Source organism: Peromyscus eremicus, chromosome 17 (assembly GCF_949786415.1).
Source record: "Peromyscus eremicus chromosome 17, PerEre_H2_v1, whole genome shotgun sequence".
In the NCBI taxonomy this organism is placed as follows: domain Eukaryota; kingdom Metazoa; phylum Chordata; class Mammalia; order Rodentia; family Cricetidae; genus Peromyscus; species Peromyscus eremicus.
Genome location: NC_081433.1, coordinates 5,567,132 through 5,573,617, shown reverse-complemented (window position 1 = coordinate 5,573,617; position 6,486 = coordinate 5,567,132). Strand labels below are relative to the sequence as shown.

The 6,486-nt window shown below is 48.7% G+C and overlaps 1 long non-coding RNA gene across 1 annotated transcript; it reads right to left on the bottom strand.

Moving 5' to 3' along the window:
• Nucleotides 1-1,844: 1,844 nt before the first annotated feature.
• LOC131894368 (uncharacterized) lies at nucleotides 1,845-5,496 on the bottom strand. Its single transcript, XR_009374900.1, has 2 exons — nucleotides 4,594-5,496; nucleotides 1,845-2,569 (listed from the first exon to the last, which is right to left on the bottom strand). It is a non-coding gene; the product is annotated as an uncharacterized LOC131894368 (long non-coding RNA).
• Nucleotides 5,497-6,486: the final 990 nt, after the last annotated feature.

Genomic DNA, 6,486 nt, shown 5'->3' with positions numbered 1-6,486 from the left:
GGTCACTAGAGGGGGGAAGTGAGTCACTAGAGGGGGGAAGTGAGTCACTAGAGGAGGAAGTGGGTCACTAGAGGGGGGAAGTGAGTCACTAGAGGGGGGAAGTGAGTCACTAGAGGGGGGAAGTGAGTCACTAGAGGGGGAAGTGGGTCACTAGAGGGGGGAAGTGAGTCACTAGAGGGGGGAAATGGGTCACTAGAGGAAGAATGGGTCACTAGAGGGGGGAAGTGAGTCACTAGAGGGGGGAAATGGGTCACTAGAGGGGGGAAGTGAGTCACTAGAGGGGGGAAGTGAGTCACTAGAGGGGGGAAATGGGTCACTAGAGGGGGGAAGTGAGTCACTAGAGGGGGGGAGTGAGTCACTAGAGGGGGGAAGTGAGTCACTAGAGGGGGGAAGTGGGTCACTAGAGGGGGGAAATGGGTCACTAGAGGGGGGAAGTGAGTCACTAGAGGAAGAATGGGTCATTAGAGGGGGGAAGTGAGTCACTAGAGGGGGGGAGTGAGTCACTAGAGGGGGGAAGTGGGTCACTAGGGGGCGGGCCTCAGAGTTTTAGAGCCTAGTCCTACTTCATGTCATCTCTCTGCTCTTGTCACACTTGAGATGTGAGCAAGCCCCCTCCTGCGCTCACTACGCTGTGGGCCTCTTCTGCACCATGCCCTTTCACCTAGGGTGGACTAACTGTCCCCTCAACCTCGGAGCCAAAGGACATTCTACTTCTTGGCTTGTTTCTTGTTACTTTGGTCATGGCGACAGGAGAAGTCACAAACACCCTTTTTCAGGCTTCTGCTCCATTTATGAAGTGAAGGGAACAGCATTCACAGAGAGAGCCTTGCTCACCGGTCTGCTACCAAACCATAGCAGGAGGTGTCAGCAAGGAGGGAAAGTGACGTCCACGTGGCGTGAGCGATTGTGTCTTTTGTGGATGTGCCCTTTACGTTTTTGTTAAAAATTTTTGAGATTTAGCATGTTCTCAGTGCAAACGTGCCACAAGGCAGGTGTAGAGACAGCACAGGTCACATGAGGGCTGCTGTAAGGGCCATACAGCGAGCGCAGCTGTGTGTGCCTGACTGCCCCCCCCCAAGGAGAGACAGAAATGGAGCAGGGCCACACCAGCTACCCTCTGTGTGGGAGGACAATGTCAGTCATTTTGGCTCTGTGTACTCCATCACTTCTGTTCGACACTCCACTCCAAAGAGATCCTTGTTTTGACGGGAATAAAAAGTTCAGTTGTTTGCCTTCTACTGATACACTATGCAAAGCACATGCACCTCATTCAGTCACATCCATGACCAGATACAATGCATACCTCCTTTCCTCTTCAAATGTTGCAAACCTCTTCCTATCTCAGCTCTCAGTCTAATGTGGAATAAAACCCATCCACCGTGTCACTGGAGAGCACACAGGACTGCCAGTCATGGCAGCAAGATCCCAGGGCAGGGTGGGAGCAGGAGACAAAGACAATGGGGGAGGGGCTGAGAATTTTCCAGATCGTTCTCACTGCCTGCTATTCCCACCGTAGGTAACACCCAATTTCTGCAAATCAAGAGTTCACGTGAGCAGGTAGTGGCATGGTGAACATAGCCTGAGCAACTGGTCTGCAACATCCCCCTTCCCTCTCCTCCACCAAGCTCCTCTGTCCTCACATGTCCTGTTTTACTAATGAATAAAAGCACTGCGGTATTAGGCCTGTATTATTGTAGGTTAAATCTAGGTGACCACAAACATTTTTTCAAGGCTCTCCTCTCTCTCTCTCTTTCTCTCTCTCTCTCTCTCTCTCTCTCTCTCTCTCTCTCTCTCTCTCTCTGTGCATGTGTGTGCTTTCTGTTGCTTTGATAAAACACCATGACCAAAAGCAAAGAGTTTATTTCGGCTGACAGTTCAGAGGGACAGAGTTCATCCTGGTGGGGACGGTGCAGCAGGTGGTAGAAGCAGGAAGCTGGCTGGTCACATTTTCATCCACACAGGAAGCAGGAAGTGGAGTGAGACTATAAACTCTCAATGCCCATCCCCAGTGAAGAACTTCCTTTAACAAGCCTGTACCCCTAAAGGCTCCATAATCTCCCCAAACAGCTCTATCAACCGGGGACCATGTGTTCAAATATACAGCTGTTGGGGGACAGCTCTCATTCAAATGTCCGCACCAAGTTTGGGCAGTCCATGCAAACCTGTTTGCTCCACAGCCGAGGAGTGGGTACATCTTTCCTTCCTCATCTATCCCGGGAGGCTCAAGAGACTGCACCAACTACTCCTATCTCCTATGAACTTACACAAATATGGTTTACTTTCTGGAGACAGCCATTTGCGTAACTGTCACCTGGTTTACGGCTGTCAGCACAATTGATATGTTTAAAGGGGCAGAGAAAAATAGCAAGTAGAGCACGAGGACTTACTGGTTCTAAGATGCTGTCTTCTTCACTTTATCAGCCATTCTTCTTCGGAGAATGAGAATCCAGCAGATGAACCTATACTTCCGTGTTTATGTGTCTCCTCACCCCGGTTTGGGCACAAACCTGACATCGCTCTGGGTCAGGACATGAAGGATCCTGCCCAAATTGGATGGTTGTGGTTCTCCCTGTTTCATAAACAGACACGGGGGAGTTGTGGGATCTTCCTGCTACATTGTTTTCTGCCCCACGTGCATATGATCCACTTTGTTTCCCTTGAATCATCACCCCGGCCACCCTACCTGGTAGAGTGACCCACTCCCTGCCTAGTGCCACTGGGGTGAAAAGGCAACACGGCCCCAAGGCAATGTCCTTTTTCCACTGCTGTGGCCACTGGTAGCAAAACCCTCCAGTCAGCAGAGTATGAGATCGCAAGGACAAGAGGATAACACAGCTTTTCCAGTAGCCTGTTAGAGAGACCGGAGACTAGAGAGCCAGTTCCCAGGACTTCCAGACTTGAATCTTTACTAAATAAGAAACAAACACCATGTTTGTTTGCCAACTGGGAGAGTCTGCACAGCAATCTGGGGCCATCATGAGTGGCTATACCGCCATATCATAACCTACTGTTCACGTGCCATTTGGGAACAGCTGCTTCAAGGTGACGAGGTACAAGAGGAGATGAGTGATGCACACAGGCCAGGGAACATCGCTGCACCTCTCTAGTGATGTCACGAACTCCCTAACGGGCAGGCAGCACTGGGTGGTGCACTTCGCCAGTGAGCTGTGTATTCCTTGGCCCCACGCAGCCTTTGGCAAAGCACTTCAGGCTGTGACGCCATAATGACCCCCTTCAAGATGAAAACTGTGTATTGTGATCACTTGTCCAAAGAGCAAATGGCCTTTCAACTCAGGCAAAACTGCCATGCTGGAGAGTCCAGATTGGTGGGTTGGGTGAGTGGGTATTCTGCTGTGTTTAGAATCAGATGACCATCAGTTGACTGAAGAGTTCCATAACAGAGCCCACGTAAAACCTCCATACTATCTCTCTAGACCACTTTTCCTTGAGGCCACTGAGCAAGGGTAAAGGAATGCAGAAAAGATTATTTACTCACACCCAGGAAACAGGCCTTCTTGCCCAGCTGATGAGTGAAGGCCGCCTTTCTGATTTGGCTCTTCCCTGATGGTTCTCATGGAACACGCAGATCCTCAGACTCTGTGGTCATTTAGAGAACTGGTTTTTTGGGCACTGCTCAAATTTAGATGTGTTTGGATTTCTAAATCAATGGGATCTAGCCTGGGCACTGGGGAGTGAGCTGATTGGCTCCAAATTTAAAACACACCTCGAGCAGTGGTTGTAATTGGACCATGTGATGATTTTGCTATCCTTTCTTGTCATTTATCAGGATGTGGAGAGACCAGGATTGAATCAGGAAATTCTACCTGTGTCTTCCTCATGTCCCAGTCAGGGGTGTTTGTGTCTCTGGGTGCCCCAGAATAGGACATCACACATTTCTTCCTTGGCTGAATAGGAAATAGACCCTTAGGCCTATATGAAAATTTGATTTATGGGGCTTGAAATTTGACAACTTGGGTGAATTCTCAATTCTTAAAATCATTGCTCTTGTTGCAGAATGTCTCTTCCTTGGTGCTTCCCAGGCTCTTGCTGGGGTCAGAGGTGAGTCTGCAAACCTGCCTACAGGTCTCTCAGGAATTGTCAGGTAGGCACGGAAACACAGTGCACAGATGCACATGCCTATGAACGCTGCTGACAGGCAGGAGGGGAGCATGTGCTGACTGACCCACACAGTGCTTAGAGCACAGAGCCCCACAACAGAGAACACAGAGCCCTGGTCTAGAAATCTGAGCTTGTTTTATCTATTTTTCATTTGACTATGTGAGCGGGAAGTAAAAAGTGTTGGTCACCGTCCACAAAAGAAGATTCTCTCTCCAGTTCTTAGGGCACAGGGTTCGTAAGTTCTCTCTGTACTTGAATAGAGAAGGATTCCCATGCTCTCCCTTGCATGGGACCCAGGGTTTGTCCACAAAGCAGAGACTGGTCTTATGTCTGCTTGTTTTGTTCTCAGAAGGCTTGTGGTGTGGTGGTGGGAGGGCCAAGTAATTAGAGAGGTTTGTATGGTTTGGGGCAGTTAAACACGTCGTGCAGTGGGGCTCACTCCAAAGTTAACAATTATCTTAACACAATATTTACCTCATGGGGAAGCAGCCATGCTGTCTGCCTCTTCCTTCAGTGAAATCTCCTGTGGAGCAGACTTCAAAACCGCGCAGACAAATGCTAACTTCGTAGTGAGCACTGCTGGATCCCGGCCACGCTGAGAATCGAGGTAGCCCGTGGAACTCTTCGGATCTGAGGTGGTCAGACACGTGTGACTGATTGACAGCTCTATAACGTTACAAACAGTGCTTCCTGTCGACTCAGGCACTGTGGTGGAGTCCTTGTCATTTTCTTCAGCTAACTAGAAGTGAGGCACCAGGAGGTGACTGTATTGATTATTTTTATTGATCGTATTATTCGAGTATTTATCAAGCTTAGGCTTAACTGCATGCTGTCTAGAACCTGCTGTGACACAGGGTGAGCAGTACATCATAATAGAGTTTGCTGCAAATAGCGTGACTGACAGAGATACAGCCACGTGTGTTAATGTCGACCGGGAGCAGGGCTTTCCGGGAGGCTCAGGAAGTTTTCTCCTCACCTTGGGTCTACTTCAGGATGGAGGGAGCCAACCACCTGATCGTCTTTCCTCTCTAATGTGTCTCCTTTGGATAGAACAAGCAGAGTTACGGGCCTTGGAGATGATGGATCTTCTGTGGGTCTTCAAGCTGTTGGCTTCCTCATTGTCCCCAGAATAAGAAGCTACCTCTCCAGGAGGAAAAAGCTATGGTGGACACAAGACAACATGCAGTATAGACTTCCAGAAGAACTTGTGACCAGGGTGAGAAGACCTATGGGCCGACGGTAATTTAGTAGGTGCTTGGGTACTTAGATGACTATAAAGATGGCAGGTTTATGAGGATTGTGAAAAGTTCTGCATAGGAGAAGAGCCCTATTCAAGGGAGGTGGAACTTAACTGTATTTTAAATATTTTTATTCTATTTCTATATATTCATTCATGGCTTTGCCAAAAGCCCCTTAAGTACAAAATGCAACATAACATAACATAACATAACATAACATAACATAACATAACATAACATAACATAACATAATAAATATAATATATATAAACTGCCAAGCAAATAGAAAAACACACACATGTACTCACGCATGGCCTCTCCCGGCACCTTTACCACAACACATCAAGCACCAAGTGCCGCAGACTAAACTGTTAATTCTCGAAAACATGTTGTGTTGCTGCCTAGTTTTATGATGCTCACCCTTAACTTTGGCAAACACACTCGGTGGTGGTGGTGGGCTTCCAAAATGAGCAGTGCCGGGAGTCATACATCCCACTTTTGAAGGTGGTACCCAGGACCCGTACTTTAGGGCCTTACAAGTGATCTATGTGCACAGTGAGGATGTGGACCGTTGCTTTGGATAACTAGGAGTCATTCTCTGCTCTTCAAATTCCCTCCGCCCAGTTCGTGTCTTCTGCATAGGTCTGTACTGACCACACAGTAAGATCTACTCACCCCTCTTTCCCACTTTTAGTGGGAGGAGTCAGTCTGTGCCCTGCCTTGAAGTACAGAAGGCAGTGCGGAGTCCAGGTACGAAAGGCACCACCTCAAATGAGGACTGAGTGACCCCCTCAGAGCGCTGCTCCGTGGGTATCTCCCACACCCCCCAACAACCAGCCCCACATCAGGCCAGCCTGGAAGATAGGAGCCAGCTCCCCTCAGACTTGTAGTGTAGTTAAGTTGGGGTCCCTGAAAAATTCCCTTTGAGGGTAAAATCTTGATTATTTGAGGTTGAGAGGGCGAAGAGCCACTGTGAACATGTCTGAAAAGCTAGGTGTGCTGAGCAAAATCACAGGGTGGCAGATGCCAGCATCTGAAGACTTGAAAAGGACAGGAGCATGCTGGGACTGAGTGAGAGCCGAGCCCCTACCACAAGGAACCTTACTCACGTCTAGCATACCCTGTTCTA